The sequence below is a fragment of the Passer domesticus genome, chromosome 2 (assembly GCF_036417665.1).
Source record: "Passer domesticus isolate bPasDom1 chromosome 2, bPasDom1.hap1, whole genome shotgun sequence".
NCBI classification, from domain to species: Eukaryota; Metazoa; Chordata; class Aves; order Passeriformes; family Passeridae; genus Passer; species Passer domesticus.
In genome coordinates, this window is record NC_087475.1 from 120,459,040 (window position 1) to 120,484,377 (window position 25,338).

Below are 25,338 nucleotides of genomic sequence, written 5' to 3' on the forward strand. Positions count from 1 at the left end.
GGTCTTCTGGGGTCTTGCTAGGAGCTTGTTTTCAAATTCCGGGTTCCTACAAGACCAATAATGCAACAGGAACACAGGAAAGTGTGTTACAATCAATTTTTTCAAAAAGATTAAGTAGTTACTTATGAGGACAAACTGAGGCATGCCAATACCACACTATCAACTTCTCTATGAATGTGAATGCAAATAATTTAAAAGGTAATAGTTATGATTACTAGTATAACTGTAAGTCAAATAAATATCATATAAGGCTGTCTAGTTTAATGTTGTGTGAACTCTGCAAGAAGTTCAAGGTCATAACCTCAACATGAAAAATAAATTCACTAAAGTTACTGTGTTTCTTCCTCGCCTGCTTCATAGGCCAAATCTTTAAAACTATGGAAATTTCAAGCAATTTCGAGCACATCAGATTTCCCTCACTGTAAACTCATACATATGTGATTTTTACCAGCACAGCCTTCTGTGCATGCAACAGAACCAGAGCATTCCTTATCCTCCCTCCATGTCTCTTCTAAAAGCACCTCCTCTGAACACAGTAGCTATGATTTCTAGGGATTCTTTCTATCTAAGGGCTAATTTATTGAATTATATATAGTAATTTTTGTGAAGTTTGAGCTGCCACAGAAGGACCTGAGCTTTGAGATTCATCATCTCTTCAGGTAGAAACCGCCCACACAAGTGTGTTGAATTTATCAATGTTAATTACATTAATGCTTACCTTGGCAAGGAAACAGAATATATACATGAATATTGGTGAAAATTCATAAAGCATGCTCTCCTGTAAAGTAGGTCACATGTTAATGAGCTAAACCTAGCCCCAAATACACACAAATATATGTAGCTTTAAGCAAGACTTTGTTGAAATCAGCAGGACTCCCCAGCATGAAGTCAGGTATTTAAGTATGAGGGCCTTGCTATGTTGGGATTAAAGTTCCAACTCTAGGATCAAAAAAAAAACCCCAAAAACTGCTGTCCCTTTTTTTTTTTTTTTTTTTTTTTTTTATTCCAAGGGTTAAAAAAAAAGTTTAAGTTGAAACCCATGATATTTTAATCAGGAATAACAAATCAAATATGTTTTATTTACATTTGTGCACTCTGCTGTCTGAAGATGAACCTGGTTACATCAGTTTACAGTGAGCACATGCTGTGACAAGATATTATGATTTCAGTACTGATATTAAAAAGAATATTACTGAGGTTGCGGCAAAAGTTTGTCAGTCAATCCATATTTCTAAGATTGCACTTTTTCCTGAACAGATGTTTGCCACCTACATAGATCACCTTGCAATCCATCATTTTACTTACCCTTTACAAAATAAATTTCTTAAGAAGACTGTATTAGAACAACTGAGAAGTTACAATGGTACCTCAGTTTGCTGGATGTAAACATCCCTCACAAAGCATAACTCATTTAAAAGAAATAGATATCACTTCTAAAATACTACCAGGTACTGTAAACAGAGGATTGTGTGAAGTAAAACACAAGTACACACAGATACACGCTCCAGCTCAGAGCATCATGTATCACCACAGATCCCTTTAATCCCACAAAACAGAAGTGCATCCACATTCAGGGAAAAGTGCAGGCAACTTGTTCTCTGAGCAAACAGGTGTTGTGAGAACGCAAAAGTGAAGGGCAGGATCATACAATAGAAATATGAATTTTAGCATTCATGCAGAGAGAAAAAAAAGAGTTAACTCAAAATATCCACATTTATCTGTTTTGTCTGCTTTGGGCTACAGAGGTTTCACTCATTACTGGGAAGCCACCTTGCATTCCAGAACAACTAAAGTAACATTCCAAACCCCTGTTATAAACTAGAAAAAAAGATTCTTTCTGGATTCAAGTGCTAATCCTATCTTTGATCAATGGACTTTTTTTCTTACACACAGGTAAATTATACAAATGGGGGAAAAAAATCAAATATAGAAAAATTCTTTGTTTTCCGGCCTTGGAGCACAGGGAACACACCCTGTGAAGAAGATGCCCCCATGCAAGGTCAGGATTGCAGAGAAAGAAGTTTTGGGATTGTGTAAGTGTTTCCTCAGGTTATGTAAAAGAAAAAAAAAACAATTCCTGTTGTACACTGCATGATGCATTAAAGTGTCTAGAGAATACCTTTGAAAGGAAGGAGATAAGGGAAAATTTTGTTTTGATCATTGGGGAAACTCAACATTAAAAATGCATTGTGGAGTATACTCAGAAGTGTACTCAGCAGTGTGAAAGCCTCAGCTGCAGCCCAGCTTTAGACACAGGTATATGAAACCTGAGAACACTGTAAACTGGGTGAGAAAATCTCTTGCTGGATATAGCCTAAAAAAATATGTGTAGTTAGGTAAAGAAGCAAAATCAAGAAAAATTAAAATAAACTGGTTTTGAGAAGAATTTCACCTGTGGAAAACCATGTGACAATATGGCCATAAGGCAGACTGGCAGAGTAGTTCCAGCTTCATTTTTTTATCAAAGCAAGGCATCCCTTTATCCTCTGTGATCCTCTGATTTATGTACTGGCTCTAGCAACATACAGAAGTGATGAATTTTACAATAGAATTTGAATCCAAAGAAGCCTAATTTCCACATAAATTACAAGTATAGCAGTTGATTTGGAAGCTGGAACTTCTACTCTGCTATGATTTTATTGAAGTTTTGTTACAGGCTTTACCACTGCCATTCCTGTCTTTCTGAATCCTAAGTGTTTTCCTGACCCTCAAATTCACAGACAATGCTTTAAAACATTGACACAAGACACTTTTTGAAGGTACATAAGAAGAAATTAATTTCTTTGTACTCCCTACTACCATTCTGTATAGAAAGACATCATTATCTTGCAGTTTTATGTGCAGAAAGTTAAAAAAAATAATCCTGATGATATGCAAGAGCAGCCTGGTATGTCTTGAAGGTACTGTTTAAGTTATACAAATAGGGGAGGAACCACAAGCAGCTGAAGAGCTTCTTCTGCCACAGATTGAGATGCAACTCATGCAGGATGGAATTCAGCAGATCAAGAGGAACTATTGCAGCATCTAATGTGGCAGAATGAAAAAAAAAGGAAAAAAATCTAAGAAATAGTGTCAAACTAATATTTTCAGATTCTAATATTTGTATTGCCAAATCTGGCCTTGTTAAAATAGATCAACTGCTATCTGTGACCCTACCCTCTCTCCTCACAAAGCTACACATGATGGTGCAAAAAGGAAAAAAGGAAACCTTATAGGTGCTTGACAGGAAGTGTGCTACTGCTCTAAATCAAACAGGTTAGAAATTCAAAGAGAAAAGTATCCAGGATCCACTGGTATCATTTTAACTCCCTCTATGGTATTTCTCTCTCATATCTCACTCCTTTAATTGTTTTCATAGTGGATAATTTCTGTGTGGATCTGTGTTGATCCTTTCCCTTTCCTTATCTCTCCTTGGAACTTGGATCTCTTTTTTCTGCCTAATCTACTTCACATTAAGATGAATGAATCTCCTCTGCACTATTTGAAAGTAATTTTATTGCCTTATGTTGTGAAGTGTAAAACTTTGGCTTAATGCTGCACCAGTGTGAACAGGTTGTTGACTCTGTTATCTTGAAGAGCAGGAGATTTGTTCTCCAGAGTAATCTTAAGAGCAAGAACCCACATGTGACAAGAATCTGTATTTCTTTCCTTACCTGTTTTGCACCTTTGGTAATCTACAGGAGCACTGTAGCAGGAATATCACCCACCTCATCTAAGAAATTTTATTTTATGGACTTGAAAGCTAGGATTGCTGGCATGAAATATAGCTTTCAAAATTTAAACCTCTATAATTAAAATTTATATAGCAGGAAAACAGTGGAGATTATACCATTCCTCATTTTTACAGCTGCACAAAGTTGGTAAGAATTCCAATTAAAGGCATGGCCAGAAAAAGGTCGGGAGCAATCAGCAGGGAGACATAAGGAGAGTTACTTATTGCAAAGAAAACAATATAGAGGAAAATAAAATAAGAAATAGGAAATTTGCTATAGGCTTCCTTCTGACCATTCAGAAAGAATAAATATACTCAAAAACTGGAAACTCCTTTCTTCTAACCACCAAACACACTGATTAGGATGAAGGAAAATGTTATAGAATGTTGATTTGTAGATTTAGATTTAAAAAAAAAAAACAAACCAAAAACAAACTCAAACCTCCAAATCCTCCAATTGTTCAAAATATAAGAGTTCCTTCATTCAACTTTTCCTGAAAATACAAGGTATACATTATTGAGAGATGAAGTATGAATTACACAATATTAGACCAAATCAAACTTTTTTAAATAACTCCTTTAAAAAAAAAAGTCAGAAATGCTAATTGAAGCTTATAGGCAACCTTTACTACAGCACTCAGAAACAGGAACAAAATTCAATAAACTGTGGCACCTTTAGCTTGGCAATATTGCAGTCATTCAGAATTACATATTTTGTTTTTCTAGCACAAGCTGTTTCTCTGTAACTAGTCAAAGAGCAAACAAGTATCTGCACACTGTATGCCACTCATTTAATTTGTTATGATTGTGGAATACCTCATCAGGAAAGTGAATACATAAGTCATGAAAACACTGGCTGTCATTGAGGGATATGAAATACACATTGTCAAAATGTTCCATCTGAGTGTGTAGAAGCAAATGTGAGCAAGACACTGCAGAGACCATGAAGAAAGTAAACTACAGAGAGTGGCATAAGCAAAATAGGAAAGTTTTACAAGACATGCAAATGGATGTAAAAAGGGCAATTATAGTTTCATTTGTATAGGTGTTTAGAGCTACACCAAAGCATTTTTCTATGGCAGAATGAAGAATTGAGGTTGGTAAGACCACTCATGGGCAGTGAACAGCAGTAATTCCATGAATAAAGGATATTTGTCATTCTGCAGGCACAGTAAATATTACTGTGTGTAGTCTTTTATACATTGCCTCTGAAAAACAATAAAGGGGGAACTGTGACAGCGAAGAGGCTAAAAAAAAGCAAACCCAAACCAAAATAACCCTCAAACAAACCAAAACAATTTTTCAACTGACATACTAGACTGTGAAAGTTACAGCTCTTTCATTTAATACTGTAATCAAAAAAAAAAATCACTCTCCTGCCCAATTAAGGCAGTGTTCATGATCACTTTACACAACTATCAGCAAGAATTAAAGATAAAAGATGAAGTTTCCAATTAAAAATGGTAATTTGTCCCCAGCTGGGAAGAATTTGGGAAGTAGAACAATAGACAAGTTGCAGAGCACTTTGTATATCCCAAACATATAGAGAGTTCAAAAGAGGTTCAGGCTATTACAGCAGAGAATTGTTTCCCCACAGGACAATAAATATGAACAACACTTCACAGAACACAAATGATGAAGTCCTCACTATAAAGTACCCACCGTTCAGATTCTGTAGTTCTTATTCACAGGAAAATTCCCACTGGATTCAATCATTAAGTGCTCTTTGATGGAAAACTCCTGGGCTGATGGTAACCCTTTCACTTTGCTCCAGAAGGTTTCCCCAGAGCTCAGCCTCATAACTGCATATAGAATTGAGCATTACTCTATTTGCATGAGAAAAAGAGTGAAGTTCAAGCTCCAAGTGATCCTTCAGCAGTTTCAAGAGGTCTGAGGAAGAACACAACACAAGGGAAAGCTATCTGTACCCTTAGAGATACCTCTCACAAGACTAAGTATTTAAATTCGAGGTCTACACATAGTTGACTTGCATAAGTACAGCAAAATAATATATCTCAGGGTCATATTCAACAAGAGAAACAAGATCCCATTTCACAGCAGTAACAACTTCAACCTGCCAATAACTTAGCTTCAGAAAAGTAACTACTTAATCAAAAGGAAAATGTCTTGCACTTCTAAATTCACAGGTGAAACACATGATAGGATATTTCAGGATCTGATTCTTCTGTCACATTAAGAAATGTTATAAATGACAATATAGTTATTGTCTTGTGCATTTATGTATTGGCTTTAACAAGTTATTATTGATCACAGAGATTCTGATATAGTATAATTTGTAATCGCTTTTTAACTGCTTTTGAGATAGTGTAATCTGTCAGTTTTTGTATGCACTGTATAGCTTACAAATATAGTGTGATAAATATATTATAGCTTAGACCTTAGACCTCAATATCTTTTAATAGTATTAGCATAATATCAAAAGAGAGACTATGTTCTGCTAAATACTTTTTTCTGTGTAACTAACTCAGATAATGATGTGAAATAGCTGTGTTGATTCAATGTATTTGTAGACTATCTTGTCTGAATGATAAGATAACAGTGAGAAGAACCAGGACACAAAGAGAAATATTTACTACTGACTCTCCAGTTATCAGGAAGTGTCACAACAACAGAATGGAAAAGAAATAAAATATATTGATTTAATTGACAGGAGGGCATGCAGACAAGTCAAAGATCAAAACCAAGTAAAAGAATTCCCAGAGCACGTAAACCCACAGGAATATTTGAATATGTATAACCCTCCTTAATAGGCATTTAACCACTGTAATGAAAAGTATACTACAAAATTGTTTTAAGCTAACAGGGTGTTTTTGGCAGATTGCCAAGCACCCTAGCACTGGATATTGTCTCTTGTATCCCTTATTAACCTTTTATTAAAAAATATTAAATAGTGAGACTTGTTTTTCATAAGAAACATTTTTGTTTGTTTCTTTTAATCTACAGTTTAAATACTAAAGCAGAATCTGCTGCTAAGTCAAATAAAACTCTAGTTTGCTCAGATTATGTAATTTATTCAACTGCCTTTCCTACTCTGTCAATTAGTATAAGTCTACCAATCTTTAACTTCCGAGAATTAAGGAAAAGGGCCTTTTCAGAAGAAATTAAAAAAACCACAATAATTCCCTGTACTAATACCCATTTCTCAAGTAAAGTGCCAGCCACAAGATTACAGCCTTGTCTTTCTCCTAAATCCTTCACCCACGTGAAATTCCACCTTTTGTAAGTCAAGGGTTCACTGAGAGGCTAAGTGTCCCACAAAAAGTGAAACAGCTACAGCAGAAAGAAACAAGAACATCCCTGACCCAGGTCATTTTGGTCACTCTGGGAGATGCAGATTGAGCTCTACTCAGGAAGAGAAAGTAACTGAGCCCTGTTTTCCAAACCTGGTGTTGTCCCTTTAAAAGCAGAGCTTGGGTAAGCAAGAAACATCCAGCAAGCCCGATTTTGGGAAGTGGAAAAGAAGAATAAGGGACGCTTTGTGACCTTTCCAACAGAACCCATCTGTGCAATATGGCATGATTATGCAACGTTTCCTCTTGGATCAGAGCTACTGGGGCTTTTCTCTGAAATCAAGACATGACCCCTTGCTTCATTTCTGATTGAGCTGCCTTAGAGACTCTTGTGGTGCAAAGTTTAGGCAGGAGAGTATTTCCTTTCTCATCACTGCATAAGAGGTCTGTGATAACCTTGACAATTGTAAGATATTTTCTTAAAAAAAGAAAATAATATCACATTTTTAGGGGATTTTTAGGCGTTTTAGGGACTGATAATCCTGAAGTACATTTGGAGGATAAGAAACATTCAGGCAGTTGGGTGCCAGGGTTTTTAGATTTCCTTGTGGTCTTGGGCCCAACAGAGAAACTCTCAGTGGACAAGAAAGACGAGTAACTGCTTGGTTGGTGAAAGAAATAATTCATATTTACATGAGCCATGGTTAACTGTTTCTTCATCATAGAAATTCAGAGGCCATCATGTGCACTGTTCACTTAATCTGCTGAGTTTGGGCACATTGTCATGGGAAATGATTCTGTATCAAATTTTCCCCTAAGCATCATGTTCCAGAAGGCAGAGGATACATCAATTTCTATTTTTTTTCATTAGATTGTCCAAGTTTTCTTCCTTGATGATGCAAATTAGACATACAGAGAAAAATCATATAATTTAAAGCAAAAATAGAAGTATTTCTGAGGAATTCTCCCTGTGGATTAGAATACAGAATTCAATGAGGTATGACATTTGTATTTCACCTTAGGGAATAGCTGTTTGATCACTTAAGGCCTATGACGGCCCAAAATCTGCTGTGCTGACCCAGTCAGAACTGGTGATCCAGCTTCAGCAGATTACTTAGAAAAATTTGGTTGTAACTCAGATATTGGGATAGAGATCAATTAACCTATTTAACAAAGTATTTAGTATTACATCACAATTATAAAATGCTTTTATTTTTCTCCCATCTTCTGTTAGTGCCTTTTGAATAATTTCTTTCTTTGGCTCAGTGGGTCTATTCCTTTTGAATTAGTACACTATTTTCTTAAAATATCCCTGAAATTTGACTGGGACTATAGAACATAACAGTAACTCCTTTATTATAATTTAAAATAATTCCAGTATTTAGATGGAGTTCTCTTTAATGTTCTACTTGAGCTTTCAATTTAATCTCATTATACCTCCTAAATTTAATTTTAAATCAAAATGATCTTTCATAATGATAAGCTGGGGGAATCCATACCTCCCTACATGTTGTAGCTTTTATCATCATTTAGAGCTAAGCAGTAAAAGGTTTTCCTTAGATGAAGCTGAAAACACTTTAAAAACATAAAACCTGAACCAAAAATAACAATAAAGGCAATGACTTTTGAGAATAAAATATAGTCCTACATGGCAAAAAAAAAAAAAAAAGGCAAAAGAAGCTAAAACATTTCAACTCACAGAGGAGAGAAGACAAAAAATGAGTAAAACAGCTCCAAGTATAAAACTTTCATTTACTTGGAGAAACTTTTCTTAAACAAAAAATGTATTTGCCTAATTCAAAATATATGCAAATTTAAAGTAATTCACCAAATGGTAAAATCTTTTATTTTTAACATGTCTTGTTTATATCATTATATATGAAATAGTTTATAAAAACTTTACAAAAAATTGGTCTGGTGGATCATCACAGCTCTTCAGTTCAAAATAGAAATCTAACACATGTCTACCTAAACCATCTTCTGCCCTGTCCTTGTCCTGCCATAATTTGTAGAACTCAGCTCTTGTATTTAGTAAACATTAAAAAATTACATAGAAAGAATATAAATTATAACTCCCCTTGCAACAGAGCAAACTTAAGATCAATTTCAATGCATCAGATCATAATGAATATCTGTTTTTTTAATGACTGGAACATTGAAGGACAACAATATTTCACAGCAAACATAAAAAGATATACACTTTGTTTCCCTGTTTTCCCTTTTAAAATAATATTTCCTAGGTTATTTATTTTAAAGGAAGAGCTTTGGTGGAGTTTTATTTAATTGCATACTGATTAACCAGCAACAAGCTGGAACCAACCAAACATGCTAAAGCTGATGCTGCTGCACTAAAGAGATCTCAGGAAAAACTTCATCTAGTCCACAAAAAAAAAAAAAAATTGCCTAATACAGAGGAGATTTAGAGCCCAACACTAACACCCAGATGGAAGCATCTCTGTGCGTGGACTTTATTCTGATGAGTGGGACTCACTGGGAATAAGAAATTCCCTTTTTGCAGACTTGTCATATCAAGTTGCTTGAGCATGGTGATTCTTGCAGCCTACCTCTCAGTCCACCATCTACCAAACTCTTACCTTGCATTTTTATTCACTATCCTCAGGCTGATAACATAATGACACCGCTGAGGGGTGTGTCACAGATGCCAGGTGGCAGATGAGGAATTGTAGAGGAGTTTGGATACAAGAAGGTCAGTAGAATTAATTGATATACGAAATTGGATCTGTGCATTTGATGTTTCATTTTGATGTACATGTTCTCCCTGATTAATCATCATCTTGAGTGATTACTATTGAAGGAAAACTTAAAATATTCAAACATTTGATACTTGTTTCATTTTACTTGTTTCATTTGTAAATATTCATTCTGCAACCCTCTTTGCTGGGATGTTTGGAGGGGAAAATGACATTTAGGGTGCAAAAGTAATTAAATTTACTTCAGTTAAAACTTTGGTGAGTGATTGTAGAGCACCTCTATTAGCATTTGTTCAACTAGAAAGGGAAGCCTAATTTCCATACAAAAGTCTTTCAGATGAAATAACAAATCATGAAAATTAATACTAAAGAGATACTAGCACTAAAAAGATGATGCATACTTTTTTTTTAATTAAAAGAGCATTGTGTAATCAAAGCTGAATTCCTTCTTTTGATCAAAGGAAAGTTTTGATTGTTTAATATCAGCATAATTCTACATTTGTGTGATGATTATTTAAAATGGTTATATTCTATGTGAGAAAAATAGCTGGATATTATTACTATTAACAGCTCTGTATATAAATATTGTTTTAGAAAAATGAAAATTAAGATAAAATTTTATGACCACACAATTTTACTTAGACATATGTATTAAAAAATAAAATTAAGATTCCCCATTTAAAGGATTACTGTACTACAAAATCTCTTTCAGAAAATTAGAATCTCTACAATAGTTTCTTTAACCATGTGAAAGGACAAATTTTATTAATCCGTCTCTTCTCAATTTTTTGCAAAAGTTTTGGGGTTTTTTTTACAGACCAACAGGTTGAATTTTACCTTTTATTACCTCCTGTCTGATATATGCTACTTACTCAGCAGTGGATACTCACAACTAAGTGATGAACAATATATAGTGCAAAAACCAATGTGAAATGTTGTCAGAGCCATAAATAAAACCAAACTATGTTCAAAATATCAAAGGAAAGTAGAATACAAGATTTATAGAGAAGAATATCACTTATCACTTATTTTATTGAAGTAAAGCCCACAATTCTAAACATATTCTTTGCCTTCTTATGCCTGTGTGCATATGCAATGTCTGCTTACCTCATTTCTATGACACATCTATAGAAAACCAAAGTTGAATTTTCTTTATGAGAGTGAAGGGACTGAAAAGAAAAATTGTGAAAAAAAGCATGTCACAAATGCTTGTCAGGAAGTAGTTCATAAGTAACAACTAGTAACTAAATCAAAATAGCTGTCACAGGATATGTTTATTTGCTGGTTTTTGCAGGGAAGAGGTTCCCAGGAAAAGCTGTTGCAAAAAGCTGAACCAAGAGATGATCAGTGGGATCAGAAATAAAGAACATTACACAACAGTCTAGATGGAAGTGCAGCTGCACAGCTTATATCTTATCATAACTGCTCTAGGAACCTGACACATTAACTTTTTGTGCTTTAACTCTCTAAGCCAGGTCACCATTTAGAGGCTGTCAATTCAGTAAGTTAAAATTCCAGCTGTGGATTTTGACCTAAATATTTCTGTGCCTCTTCAGCCCTTCTTGCAGGATGGTGGGTATTTTCTTACAGGCCTTCAGCACAGAAATCCACTATCTACAATCCCCGGTTTTTAATCCAGCTCTTTGGTACCTTTCCTTGCATCTTGTACTCTTTACTGTTTGTAAATAGAGACAAGACTGAAAAAGTAAAAAGTAGTTATCAAATTTATTAAATAAATAACCTAGTAAAAAATAGTTACCAAATAGTTATCAAAAATAGTTATCAATAGTTACCAATAGTTATCAATAGCATATCAAATTGTATCAACTAGTTTCATAACTATCAATAGTTATAAAAAATAGTTATCTGCAGTTCTAAGAAAGGTCCTGCTGGTCTCAGGCTGATCCCAGTATTAGTATAGATTTCTCTTTGAATATGATGTAGGAAAAATAAGGAGAGCAATTGTTCAAGAAGTTAGATTTCAATGTCCTGTTTCAACGCTCTCACAAATACTGACATCAATTTCTTGATCCATAAAAGGAGTCAAATTATTTCAAATTATACTTCAATAACTGAACATGCTATTATGAATATAACAAAGAGTTATTTGTATTTCTTTTTCCCCTGAGGAGTCACCTTTCCAAGCAGTCACCAAAAGTCACCTTTCTCATCTGCTAAAAAGCTTCTGGCAGCTCAGTGTCTTACAGAGTACTGGTTTTCAGTTATTCCTCATGTACTTTTAAGGGTTGTCAGAAGTAGATTTTGACCCTTGCTATCCCATTAAAGATAATTAGTCAATTCTGAGCATTAGCAGCTATAGGTTGTCTGTTTTTCAACCCCAAGCATGCCTGGCATTGTATGAGATTCACCCATAACATTCAGACTGTCATTTTCCATGTCATTATACTTTACTCACACTAATATTCTCTTAGAAATAATATGAAATCAAATTCTCTGAAAATGTGATTAAAAGCAATGCTTCTCTGGAAGTTTTGGGGAAAACAAAAACCAAAACAACCCTAAAACCAAAAATCACATGACCTTAAAACACAAGCTTTCTCTCCTCAAAGAGTTTGAAGCCTATGTATGACTTTGAATTCTGGTAAAATAGACATTTATTTTATCCTATTGCTATTCCATGTGAAGTGCACAAATAGAACAAGAACTGTAAGAGCTCTCTCCTATCTCAGCTGATTCTGAAACTGGACTGTTGTCCCCTGTGAACACTTTTGTGGGCAAACTGAAGCTGAAGTACTGGTAGGAAGGGTGATGGCACAAAGCCTGGTGTCGAAGGTTACCTTCCTTCCAGCATGGGCATTAACCTGATTTGGAAACTCCCTCTACATGAGAGAGATTAAGCTTGAATTCCCTCAAGAAGAGGAAAAACTTGTCCTCTTGACATCCACCTCCAATTTCCAGGCAGGTAAATAAACAGAGTAAAGGTAAACAGCAAGTCTGTTAATGCTGACACCATGTTAGCTGCATAAACTGATTTTTCAGAAGCTATTTGGCAGCATCTTTTGAGATTTAAGCATATTTTCAAAGTCTGAGAAATATGCAGATCTGGCACTGGACTGCTTGAACTCTATCAAGTTCCTTAAAAAAGCAGCTCAAGAACTTGAGGAGTTTTCATGGTGTGTCACTTAAAAAAACCTTGCAGGTTACATACGGACATACACATTTATATGCAAAATAAGAAAACCACAAGTCCTTACTTAATATGACTTTCAGTCCTTCTACAGTCCTCAGTTATTTTGATTTTATAAGAAACACACATGGCACTGAACAAAAGCTTTTACCTCAAAAGAAAAAAAAAATCTTTAACCAGACACTTTTAATTCATTCCATGGTATTTGTGCTGGCACACTGAACAAACCCAGAAAAATTAGCTGACACAAAGTAAAGTCATTATGATATGGCTCCTGCATTTTGGGGCTGAGAAATTTCTGTAACTATAAACAGAAGTGCACCAAAGCAGGATAAAAATATGCAAGCATAAATATTTCAAGATTGCTTGCTGGTCTCCTCTGTCCATCATCCTTTCTTATCCATCAAATATCAGCAGAATTCATCTCCTTTTTAGGGATTCTACCACTCTCTAGGAGATGCTACTTAACTCCAAGATGTCAGTCACTGGACTTGTATCTGATAAATAAAAACTCCAAGGCCTTCAGAGAGCTCTCTAAATAAAAATAGGTCCTTCCCTACGGAAAAAAAAAAATATAAAATATAGGGTTATTACTGTGAACTATTTTAAAGATTTGGCTAGAAACTGATTAAATCCTCTTGAAACATTTCTTTTATATAGCAGACAAAAACATTTGATCGATTTATAAAGAAATAGAGATTCCAAAGGCAAGATTATATATTTCCCCATCATTCAGTTATTTTTCTGCATTGTGCTTCAATGGAAAGTGGATAAGTTTTTATGTATTTTTCAGCTTGATCTAAAAGAATCCAGAATGAGATATTTTCCACAATTGAATAAAAGGCAAATGAGATTTCACATTGAATGTTTTGCCAAAATCAATGAAAACTACACCAACGATTTTGTCTTTCAGGATCACTTAGTTTGTGTCATTAGCAATCCTTAAAAGAATGGATTTTGTGTAGCACATTGGCTGTGATCCATACAGTGGAAGAATAGGAATTGAAAATAGCTCTCTATTTAAGAATGCATTAAATTGATTGCAGCCAAGTTCCTTGATCTCTTAGGCAAAGGACTGCAATTATAAAAAATTAAATTAGCTAATTAATACATTGGTAGTTTAAATTATGCCCTTCCAAAAAGCAGTTGAGACCTCATGGAAGGCAGACGAGTGCTCTCTGTACTCACAGTTTTGAAGCTAAACATCTCAATTTCTGGAACAAAGAAAGAGAGTAAGAGCTTGCATCTAAGCCCTGATATCAACACCTAGAAAAAGACTGAGAAGGAATCTCTTGCATCAATGTACTGAGCTTCTAAAAGCCCCTAAAGCCAGTACATAGAGTACCTTAATATAGAAGGGGGAGCTGGACCTAGAGAAAGGACGCAAATACACAGAAATATTCTGTAAATTAAATATTCTGGAAGATTTGACACGATATTCAGCCATGCAATGCTTGCAATCTTTGGCAGAGATACCAAAGAAGCTATCTCTCTTGGAAAATTATTAATAAAGGTTAAACAAGGAAAATACAGATCCTATTCAACCTTAGGACCCAGTGGGACACTGGAAAGGAGAATATCACACCAAAAAAAGGGGCAACTATTGTTTTTTTCTTGTATAGCAATTAGGAATTATTATTAATATCATCAATGTCTTTATTAACTTGGCCTATTATATAAAATAATGCATAATTATTACTGGAATAATGGTTTGGACTATTGAACTATTAAAATATTAATTTCATCATATAATTTTTGGTTTTTTGGGTGAGGTGTGTTTTGCCACCAAACTCTTTTTGTGCTGTGATTAAACATTCACCAGTAGTCAAGATAATCAAAATAAATTTGCCTTAATTTATGCTACTATTACAATTGTATGACAATGGTCAGGATGACAAAGGAAATGGATATATTTCTTGTTGATTCCAAATCTTTGTAAGTCAGGTTCTGTGTTTTGGAAGGAGGCTTGTTTGATTTCATTCTAATAATTCTTAAAGAGAGGAACAAAGAGGGGAAATAGCTACCTGAATTCTACTTAAAGAAACTTGGTTTGCTTCATCTAAGTAGTTCTTCCATTTATCGTCTGTCTGAAACAAATGCATCCATTTGGCTTGCTGCTCACCAGTGCTATTATAGAGCATGAACAAGAACTGCAGGATAAGATTTGATAGTTTTCTTCTACTTGTGGACTGATAGCAGACCAAAGCTACACATACATAAAATACTTTACAACAGAGTGGCTTTAAAATTTAATAAGACACAGTGAATAGACTGAATACATTACTGAACACAAATAACCACCCAGGATGCAGTGCACATTGTTAGGAAGGTGACAGAGAGAGGTAGGGAAAAGAGAGAGTAAAAGTAGGGTAGTAATGCCAGTTAGGATAGACAGAGCTATGGCCATATCTTCATCTCTGACTTAAGAAATTTAAGGACATAATGAAGACACTTTTTATTAAATTTAATTAGTTAATTTTTATTAAAATTAATTATTAAAGTTAAGCTCAGTCTGGAAGCTCTTCAGTCAGCAGAAAATACAACTTCCCCAGTTAAAAGCTGAAGATATTGACTATATGTTGTCTATAAACACACATTTATGTTTCACTGTACAGGAAACTGGTATCATTCTCCAAAGTGCCAAGTTAGACATCACTTCCTGAATTAAAAATGTCTTTCTGCCTATGGAACACAGGGTCAATGATGTGGTGAACATCAGCAAAGAATTAGTCATTGACTTTGTACTGTCATTATTTGAAAGGCTAGTTAGTGGTATGGCTTCTAGCAAATGGTTCATCAAGATTGACTAGCAAATGGAAGAAGGGGTGATAAGCTTTTATTTAAATTTCTATAAAAAGCACTCTTTAGAAACAGTTTATTTAAATTCCTCACAACAGGGCTGTGGAGCACTACGGGAGGTATTACAGAGAAAGCACTGCATCCGTACTTGGCAATTCAGAGTACTGACAAAGTGGCAACAGCAGGAATACCTCATTTATGTCATTTTCCTTAACCAAATTGTCTCCTTCAACACTAATCTCTGTCAAGTATTTCACATCTTTAAAGAAAGTGTTGATAAAAGAAAAATATTTCAAGTAAATTTCTTATTTGAGGCAGTGTTCCAAAACAGCATTAAAGAACCCTGAAAACCAAGGTCCCTTCAATATCTGGGGTTTTTTAATGCTCTATAACTGAAGAACACTGGCAGGTGAGAATATCACATTTCATAAAACAAGATACCCACCAGTTCCAATATATCCAGGCTGCTACTTGTATGTAGTGTAGCAGTGGCACATCAGTAGGGAAGCTGAGAACACCTGGAATACCTGGAGGAGTTCCATAAAAATGCTTGAATTCAAGATTTCTAATGCTATGAGACCAACAAATGGGTTAGTCTGACTCAGTGAAATATTAATTTACTTTCTATAGGTCCCCCCCAACAAGTTAGCCAGTAAACATACTTCAAGGTAAGTAAATACTGGAGAATGTGTGCTGGAAGTTAATTTTAAGCTTACAACATTCAAGGGTTTTACTTAAGGCCCAATAATCTGTTTTGAATAGAAAAAAATGGCCAAAAGTCGAAATTTTGTTTGCAGTGAAATCTAATATAAAAAAAATTAATAGACATAATTAATACTCTTAGTAAAGAGTATTAACCTGTGTTCTTAATAAATCAACTGGAAGCTAAGAATTTATCAGCAAAATTCCTTATTAAATAATTTTGCTAAATGTTTGAAATCAAGACAGCCTTCTGCTGTTCATAGATAACGCATTAAGGGTAAAATAAAATAAATTGGTTGCATGAATTATTCATGCTAACTGTTTACACACTTCTAGCCAAACAGTGATTCTTCTCTAGTTTTTTTTTTTCATTCAGTAGCACTTCACAGAACAATCTGTCCTCTCATAAACCAGTAAATTTTAAACTATGCAATTTCTGATTAACAAAATGTCCATGGCCATTGAAATGCATGCACAGACACAGTATTTGCAGGACATGCTAATAACAAATTGTCATGATTTAAAACAGTGTCCAAATTTAGCTTCCAAACTTGTTGTTTCTTTAACTGGATACATTTAGGAGTAAGTTATTTTACTGATCTTCACAGGACTTTCAAAGCTGTGTGGTTACGTGTGCACTACAAGCATACACGCTATGAGATGTGCAAATCCAAGAGCGATGCTAACATCTGAGTCTCCCCCTCATCCTCACTAAAAACCTCTCTGCACTGATCACTCAACTCTAAAAATTACTATTTGCTTTCCAATATTTCAGAAATTTCTAAAAAGGCAATACTTCTTATTAGAAAATTAAGTCACTCACTCCATGCTGTGTGAACAAAGTTTCTTATATCTAGCCTTTCAAGTAACAGGAAAATATATATTAACATTGAAACTTTACCATGAAGACAAAAGGTTGTAGTGTAGAACAGATCTATCCCATCCCACAATTACCCAAATAACATTCTAAGTTTCAAACAGCTGTTTGTTTAATACTCATATTAACACAATATTTTTTTAAAATTTTGGACTAAAAAAGAAAAGTGTTTGTAATTGTGTTATACCCTTACAAAGGCATTTAATCATATAATAGTTTCTTATATTTATTAAAAATACCCATGAACTGTAAAATTTGTTGGAACCATTTTCCACAGACACATTGTTTGGATTAATTGAAGCTGTTATTTTCCTATCATAAATCATCAGCAAATTGATTGGCTTTACACTGTGAGGTCCATTCCAGGCCTGAGGCATTAGTGCTTTATGGAAAAGCAACTGGGCAGAATTGGACATGATATTTCTCTTTCAGACAGATTTTAGAACATTACCTGCATATAAAATTGTTCAGAGGAGTTTTTTTCAAAGTCCTAAAGGGTAAGAGTATCCTAGTGGCAGGTAAAAGCAGATGAAAGGCAGAGATTCACAATGAAACAACTCAGCAATTATAAAACTACTAATAAAAATAAAATTACTCATACAATTTATAACTTAAGTACAATGTTTTAAAATTTTTGGGCCATTGTGTCTGTCTTTTAACATATAGCCTCACACACACTCCATGACAAACAAGCCTCATGTCCACAGCATTTTAGAGAGGAAGGCAAAGGTCACATATCCATTTTCTCAGGTATTTGCTTGCTAATAGATTGAATGCAAGCAATGAAGGGGCTATTATTGGCTTGTTTGTGAGTTACAGCTAAGGAAATGCAAAATTATGAGTATTTCTCTTGAAGAGAGCCAAGGTAAGAAGGGGATTGTGCTACAAACACCTTGTTGAGAGCATCAATAAGTGAGAGCAAATACACCAGAATCCTACTACAAATTCCTTGGCAGCCTGCCATGCAAGCAGCCAGTACTGATGGCTGCAAGGAACGAAGTTGAGAAGCAAGCAAACAAAAGAGTCTGGACAGGAGCCAGATGAGGCATAAGGGGTACATAAGAGAAAGCCACTTCACAGCTAGAAATTGCAAAGGCAAAGAGCCTGCAGTGGGGGGAAAGGCAGGGTCCAGGCACAGCTTTATCTTCCTTTGGCATTTTACCATGCCCCAGGAAGTCAGCAGACACGATTTTCAGGTGTGGCCAAGCTGACAATGCAGCTGCAACAGATGACCAGCACACACAATCTTATCTTGCAGCAAACAATAGCCTGAGTGATATCTGAGGGCTGCTCTGCCAGCTCAGGGATTGTGAGCCAGGGGCTGATTCTGCTCTTTGGACACAAAAGCACTTCTGAAGTTTTCGTGTGCCCCTTCCAACTGGTGCACACTGTGCCAGGGTTCTGAAGTAGAGGAATGTGATAGTGGATGCTGAAGTGCAAAATTACATCAGCTCAGGACTCCCAGGAAAACCTTCCAGAAGTCACTGTTATCACTTTTGTGATATTACTTTTGAGTGATTTTTCTGTCAGGTTGGAGTAGAATGCTTAGGCACTATTTCTCTAGGCGAGAATGTCCTTAAGTGGTGGTGAAGTTGCTTCAGCTTATAAAAATACACTCAGAAACTGTGACTATGTGGTCTTCAACAGTAACTTAAATATTTAATGCAGGAAAACATGTTTGTGCAATAACAGTATCATGATGTTTATGACATAACAAAGGCCAGGAAGTGGGGAAAAAAAAACCACAAAAAATCCAAGGGGTCCAGCATCAACCCCAACTTCTCTGCTTATCAGCTGGTTTTCTACATGTTCTACAATCGTGAACACACTTTGTAGAGGAAAAAAGAAGATAAAATATTTATGATTTTGGAAAAATGATTGCTGAAACTTCTGCCACAGTATCAGTTCATGGTTTTCCCTCAGTATCAGCAATGTGCTACTACTGTAGTTTTTCCCTTTTTCCCTGAGGGAAAAAAAAAAAAAGAAAAAAAAAAGGAAAAAATTGAAAAAATATTACTAACAATATTAGCATTTAAGTAATGCAAATTAACTTTAAGGTTTTGCATATAAAAAGGTGTAATTAGGGCCTTTTTCTCATTCAACAGATGCTGGTTGGAGACTTATTTTTGAAGCCAGGGTCAGTAGGGTAACAGCATTCCCTGCACAGAAATAGTTGAATCTCCAGAATGGGGCAGGGAGGAGTAATATCTTGATTTATCAAGTCTTTTCCCTCTAGATAGGATGTATTTGGCTTCAAAGAAGTCACACTGCTGTAAAATTAGCACAAGTGAGAGCAAAAAAAGTGGCACTTCTATCTGGAAGATTGCAAATTATTATATTACTCAAGAAATCCCAGAGACATTATAATAATGGGATCCACCATGAATTACCCAGAAATTCCTTTTATCTTCTATTAAGGCAATTAGAGAGGGAGAGAGAGATCTGTTCTTGTTTTAGAACTCAACAGGCTGCAAGTCCCTGCACAGAAGCTGAAGCAGTCCTGAAGGAACAATGATTTCATTCCTCCAATGACCAAGCCAGCGTAAGCAAGCCACATACAGAAATAAATTACTTGGTCTGGAAAAGCATTAATGTGCATTGATTCCTCTTTTCTCATTAAAGGAGATGGAGGGGGAGGAGAAGGACTGAGGTGTAATTGAAATTTGAGATGAAAAAGTTTGCCTGCGTGTTTGCTCAGGAAGACAGCCCAAGGTACACCTGACCCCTTCTGAGCTGAGTCACAGCCACAGTAAAATGCCAACATTTCCTGACTTAGTTCTTTGAACATAACAAAAGCACAGACATTAATAGCTTAAACAGTCATCAGATATTCAGAGCATGATTTAACTGAAGCAGGTATGTTACACAGAAAAATAGTCACTTTTAGAAAGGTGAATTTCATTCAATACATGCTGACTACCATCAAGAGTAGTCCCATAAATTTTTGGGGTTTCTTTCACTACTACTGTCTGAGAATGTCTGAAGTAATTCTGACTAAAATAAGGTTCACAATCATTAACCTATGCATGACATACCACGTACTGTGTATGCTCCTATAAAAAATTCCATTTTGTGTTTCCTGGTTTTAATTTTGCTATTCTCTCCATCTACAAGCAAGCAGGAATTGTGAAATCTTCAATCAAATCTTCAATCTCTAAAAATTTAAAATTAAAAAAAAATCTTTAAAAATAATCCAAAATTAATTTACTTGTTTGTTTGTTTGTTTTTACTGGTGCTGCTGTATTCATTGCTATCTGATTCTCCTTCTCTGATTCTTCTACTCCTAGACTTCATGAACAATTATGCCAGGGATACCATAACAGGGTTCAGAGCATGGTTTTGGACTGTTGAAATTCCCATTCCTTTAGATTATGAAAAGGAATCATGCTGTACCTTGGAAAAATGCTTAGATTCTTTGTGCAAAGGTAACATGACTGTAAACTGGAAGATCTTCAGAACACCACACAAAAAATGTCTCATGATGAAGAGGGGAAGGGAAGGGAAGGGAAGGGAAGGGAAGGGAAGGGAAGGGAAGGGAAGGGAAGGGAAGGGAAGGGAAGGGAAGGGAAGGGAAGGGAAGGGAAGGGAAGGGAAGGGAAGGGAAGGGAAGGGAAGGGAAGGGAAGGGAAGGGAAGGGAAGGGAAGGGAAGGGAAGGGAAGGGAAGGGAAGGGAAGGGAAGGGAAGGGAAGGGAAGGGAAGGGAAGGGAAGGGAAGGGAAGGGAAGGGAAGGGAAGGGAAGGGAAGGGGAAATGAAAGCTGTTAGTCATGAGGCAGCTGAGCCTGTATGTCAGTTGAAGCCTTTTTTTTTCCCTTCTACCTTGGTCTTGTTGCTTGGTTGACATCACTGGATGGAACATTAATTTGCTTGGTCCTACCACAGTCCTGAGCAACTGTTCTCATTAGCCCTGATAAGTGGTACGGGAACCAAAGAAATAAATGGTTTCAACATTGCAGATTATTGTTTTAGGTTTAAGAGATAACATTCATACTTCCCTGTGTGACCTTAAAAACTCATATTTTGCCCCTTTCAGGCAATGACCTAGGAACAAGGGAATAATGACTGTAATGAACACAAGGTTTAAGCACTCTCCTGTCAAGTTTTGGGAATGATTCTCACCTCTTCAGTTCAGGTAAATGGTGCAAAATTTAGTAGGTTAAGAGGCATCCCTTAATACACAACAGGTCCTATTTTATCCTGCAAAATCTGTCCGAGCTTGAGGCAGAAATCATCTGGTTTGTCTTCTGAAAAGTACCACATGTAACAGGTAGTAAGAAAGGTTCTACAAGCTGTGCTAATTAACTGGATGCTGAAACAATACAAAATGCATGTCTAAATAGACAAGACAATTTCTCCAGATTGTGAACTCTAACTCACATTTTGAGACTGAATGCCTGACACTTTTCTTTCCAAATTGTTAATCGCACCACTGGAATGCAATTAGCCACAATTTCATCGTGCACATGAAGGGGTTTCTGCACAATGGGCTACCATAATTTGATCCTGAGGTTTCTAAGGAAAAGGAGGAATCAAGCTCTTCCTTAGAAACTAGTTTGTTTGGGTTTTTTTTAAAGGCAATATTTCTGAAGTTTTGTAAGGGTTGTAGGTCTTCTACTTAAATATATTGTTTAAAACAGAATTAATGTTCTAAGTAAGGAAATTTACCTTCACCACTGAGCTGGTTTCAGTTGGGGGTTAAACCATGACACCCACATCACAGATCTTGCAAAGTAGAATTCAGAAGGTCAGACTTTCATCCTGCAATAGATCTTTCCTTTCATAAGTTCATCAAAGAATATTTTCTTTTTCTCTTTTTTCTCCCTGAAACTAGATTTAAGGTTTCTATACAATGTATTGTAGTGTTCCCATTCTTCAGACATTTTTAAAGAACTCGATAGGTTTTGGCCAAAACTCCATTTGTCAGAGGCAGCAGGCTCTATTACTTACTGGATATAAGACATTTAATTAGTGTCTTAAAAGAATTATGAGCAACTCAAACCAAGCTGAATAGAGCACTTCCATTTCTATATATAATAGGCCCCAAACTGATGTAGAATATGGATTAATCCCTCTCACCATATAAAGAATTGTATTTTTTCTTTGTGTTTTTATACAGTCTTAATAACTTGGCCATCATGCACATGCACACAAAACACTTAAATAGATGTTTAATGGCTAATTCCTTTCCTAACCAAAGTATTAAAGTTATGATGAATACACCAATTTGAACTTGTTCCATTCTCTAATTTGCTCATCTGAAAGAGCTTGAATCATATTAAAAATCCAGTGCTGAAATCTTTATTATTTATCTCAAAGACTTCTTTTACTTTGGAGTTGGCCACTTCTACAAAGACTGTATGAGATGAACTTCTCCTGACTCTGTGAAAGCCATGGCTGGAAATTCAGACAAAATTTCTATAACAGAACCAGATTATTTCAGGAACCAAGAAATAAAGGAATTAGGAATGCCTGAGGAGTTTGCTAAAGACTTTAGGAGATATTTTGCAAAATTCATCTGCACACAGCTACAAACATTCTCCATTAGCCACTTATAACAAATGCCCCACCTATTCTCCTGATGATCCAGCAGGATCACACTCCATGACTTGCAGCAAGTCCCTGCTACTTCTGTTCCCAGTCTCCATCCTCAAGCTATGAAAATTAAATTTGAGCCTTTCCAGCCCATTTTTTTCTTGATCTAGCCTGATTCTTGTTAAGGTCTTGATCTTAGCAACTCTCTTGATCAATACTAGTGTTTGCCAGAGCCTAGTCATGCTGGCCTCCTGTTTGTAGTTTTGTGGTTTGCCATTACTCTCCCAGTCATCTCCTATATTTTAAAGATCAGTAACATCTTTACTTTCTGGTATGTTCTCATGGAAACCACCTGTGTTTGTTAAAAACACATGCATACAAAACATCTCCTTAGAATAGGCTGTCTAAAGTTATGAGATATTATATTAAATATGGTTTAGGCCTATTGAGCTCATTTGGAAAAGTTTATCTCAAAATATTCAAGGTCCAGCAGAAGACTGAGGATTACAGAAGGATGCTATTTAGAGAATAATAGATTAAACTGCAGGAATGAGAAAAACTCTATCAGGTTTTGCATATCTGCCATAGCTGGATTAATCCTAAAACTCTATTCTTTGTTTCACTTTGCTTCACTTAAATCCTCATCATTATTTGTGTTGTAATGTTCTTGTGCTTGGAAGTTTTATATATTGCTTCCTGTCAGACAGTTTACCTACATTTACATTCCTCCTTTTTTTTTCTTTTTTTTTCCTATTTTTTTTTTCTGAGAGCTGTATAAATTGCAAGACATACATTGTATCATAAAAATAATTTGGAGGAGTGTTTATTTACATATTTACTTACAGGCTTGATAAATATGTGATAATTAAAGTATTCTAAACTAGTAAAAGCCAATAGAGGAACACCTACTTAATAAAAATGGAAAATACAATCTGGTATTTATCAATAACTGAATTACTATACAGTCATACAGTTTCTCCTCAATATCTATGAGGAATATAAGAACACTTACACGTGACTGGTATAAGACATAAATCAAGAAGGCAAAGCAGTAAATGGAGAAGATACTTTACCTATAATTCTTCTGTAAACAGCAGCTCAGCAAAATGCATGGACTTCAATTATATGAAACTTTCTTTATGTTAAGAGAGCTTGGATAATGTGAGGGTCGCTTGCATTAATGAGCCAAACACGGAGAAACTTCAATCTCTGTTCTTTCATAAATTGTTCACTACGAGTCAGCTCTACTGATTTAAGAAAATGAGCAAAGAAAGGTAATAAGGTAACATATGGATTGCTTTTTAATCTTTTTTTTTCTACTCTAACGCTGCTGTGTGCATTACCTATAGAAATACATCAGACTCACACTGACTTTTTCAAATGAAAGACAGGTTTTGCAGCTGACACATTCAAAAAAGAGCAAAGAAAGCTAGCAGAACTTTCTCTGTGGAGTTTTATTTGATTTGGGATATAGTGCTTCTCTTTCAACTAATACAATCCAAACATGTTGATCTTTAAAAGTAGACTATAAAAGACTGTCTTTTATGGTCACAAGGCAAAATCTATGACAGTACTTACAATCTTGCTCACTGAAGAAAAAAGGATCGTTTCCCACTGTTGTGTTTATCCTATTTTGTTTCACCAGTATTGGCAATAATTTTACAGTAAGTGATATATCTGAAACATAATTCTGTACAAAATGCAGTATATCCAGAGTATCCATATTTGCTTTTCCTATATACCCATATTTTTCTTCTTACATAAAATAACCTCCAGGCCTCCACATATTTATTTACAACAATGCTCTCTTAAAAGCTGCAGCTTTTTGTTGTTGTGTTTCCCAAAGAAGTCCTAACTATGGCTTTGATCTGGATCTTAGGAACAGTAATTTGATTATATCTGATTTTCCACAGGTTGTACAGATTGTTATACAGGTTTTAAAATCTGTATATTTTCAGTTACTAAACTGAATCCTCTTCTAGTAAGGCATGAGTGGGTGCATTGTAAGGTGCAATAGAACTTTGATGACATAGATGGATGGTAGTAATAAACTGAATTTTGACTTTGGTATTATAGAACTCTGCAATTCTACAATATTCCACCTGGGCATCTCAAGGCACTTCTCTGAATATCAACTTTGCTTCATAATGTTTCTGTTTTGAATCAAGGAAGCATCATCATGAATAACATGTTACGGGCAGAGAAACTGACACATTGAAATAATCCAATCCCTAAAAAAATCAGAGCTTTTGATTTGGTCACTACGGCTTAGACATGACCAGGTAAGGACCAGCACTTCCTTACCTGTGTCACCATGGCTTAGAACCTTAATTTTTACATAACAACATAATGATACGTTAACCATCATGAATTCAATAGTGTTTAGCTGCAATAGAGGACATTTCCCCAAAGATATAAAACTACATCGATTTCCATTGTTAATATTTCAGAAATAGAAAAGTTTCCCTTGTAAGTCAGGTTAAGAAATGATCAATATTTGACTTGAGCTGTTAGTGAATTGTATATATACACACAAACTTGCACAGACAGCAAGGACCCATTAGCTAGAAAACACAATGAACCCAGCAAGTTTGAATTAAAAATCAT

General features: G+C 35.4%; 2 long non-coding RNA genes across 2 annotated transcripts; both read right to left on the reverse strand.

Moving 5' to 3' along the window:
* Positions 1 to 1,314: 1,314 nt before the first annotated feature.
* On the reverse strand, positions 1,315 to 11,691 carry LOC135295637 (uncharacterized). Its single transcript, XR_010357770.1, has 3 exons — positions 10,782 to 11,691; positions 5,375 to 5,514; positions 1,315 to 3,024 (listed from the first exon to the last, which is right to left on the reverse strand). It is a non-coding gene; the product is annotated as an uncharacterized LOC135295637 (long non-coding RNA).
* Positions 11,692 to 12,390: 699 nt separating this feature from the next.
* LOC135295638 (uncharacterized) lies at positions 12,391 to 21,927 on the reverse strand. Its single transcript, XR_010357771.1, has 3 exons — positions 21,865 to 21,927; positions 16,067 to 16,148; positions 12,391 to 13,378 (listed from the first exon to the last, which is right to left on the reverse strand). It is a non-coding gene; the product is annotated as an uncharacterized LOC135295638 (long non-coding RNA).
* Between the last annotated feature and the right edge of the window lie 3,411 nt (positions 21,928 to 25,338).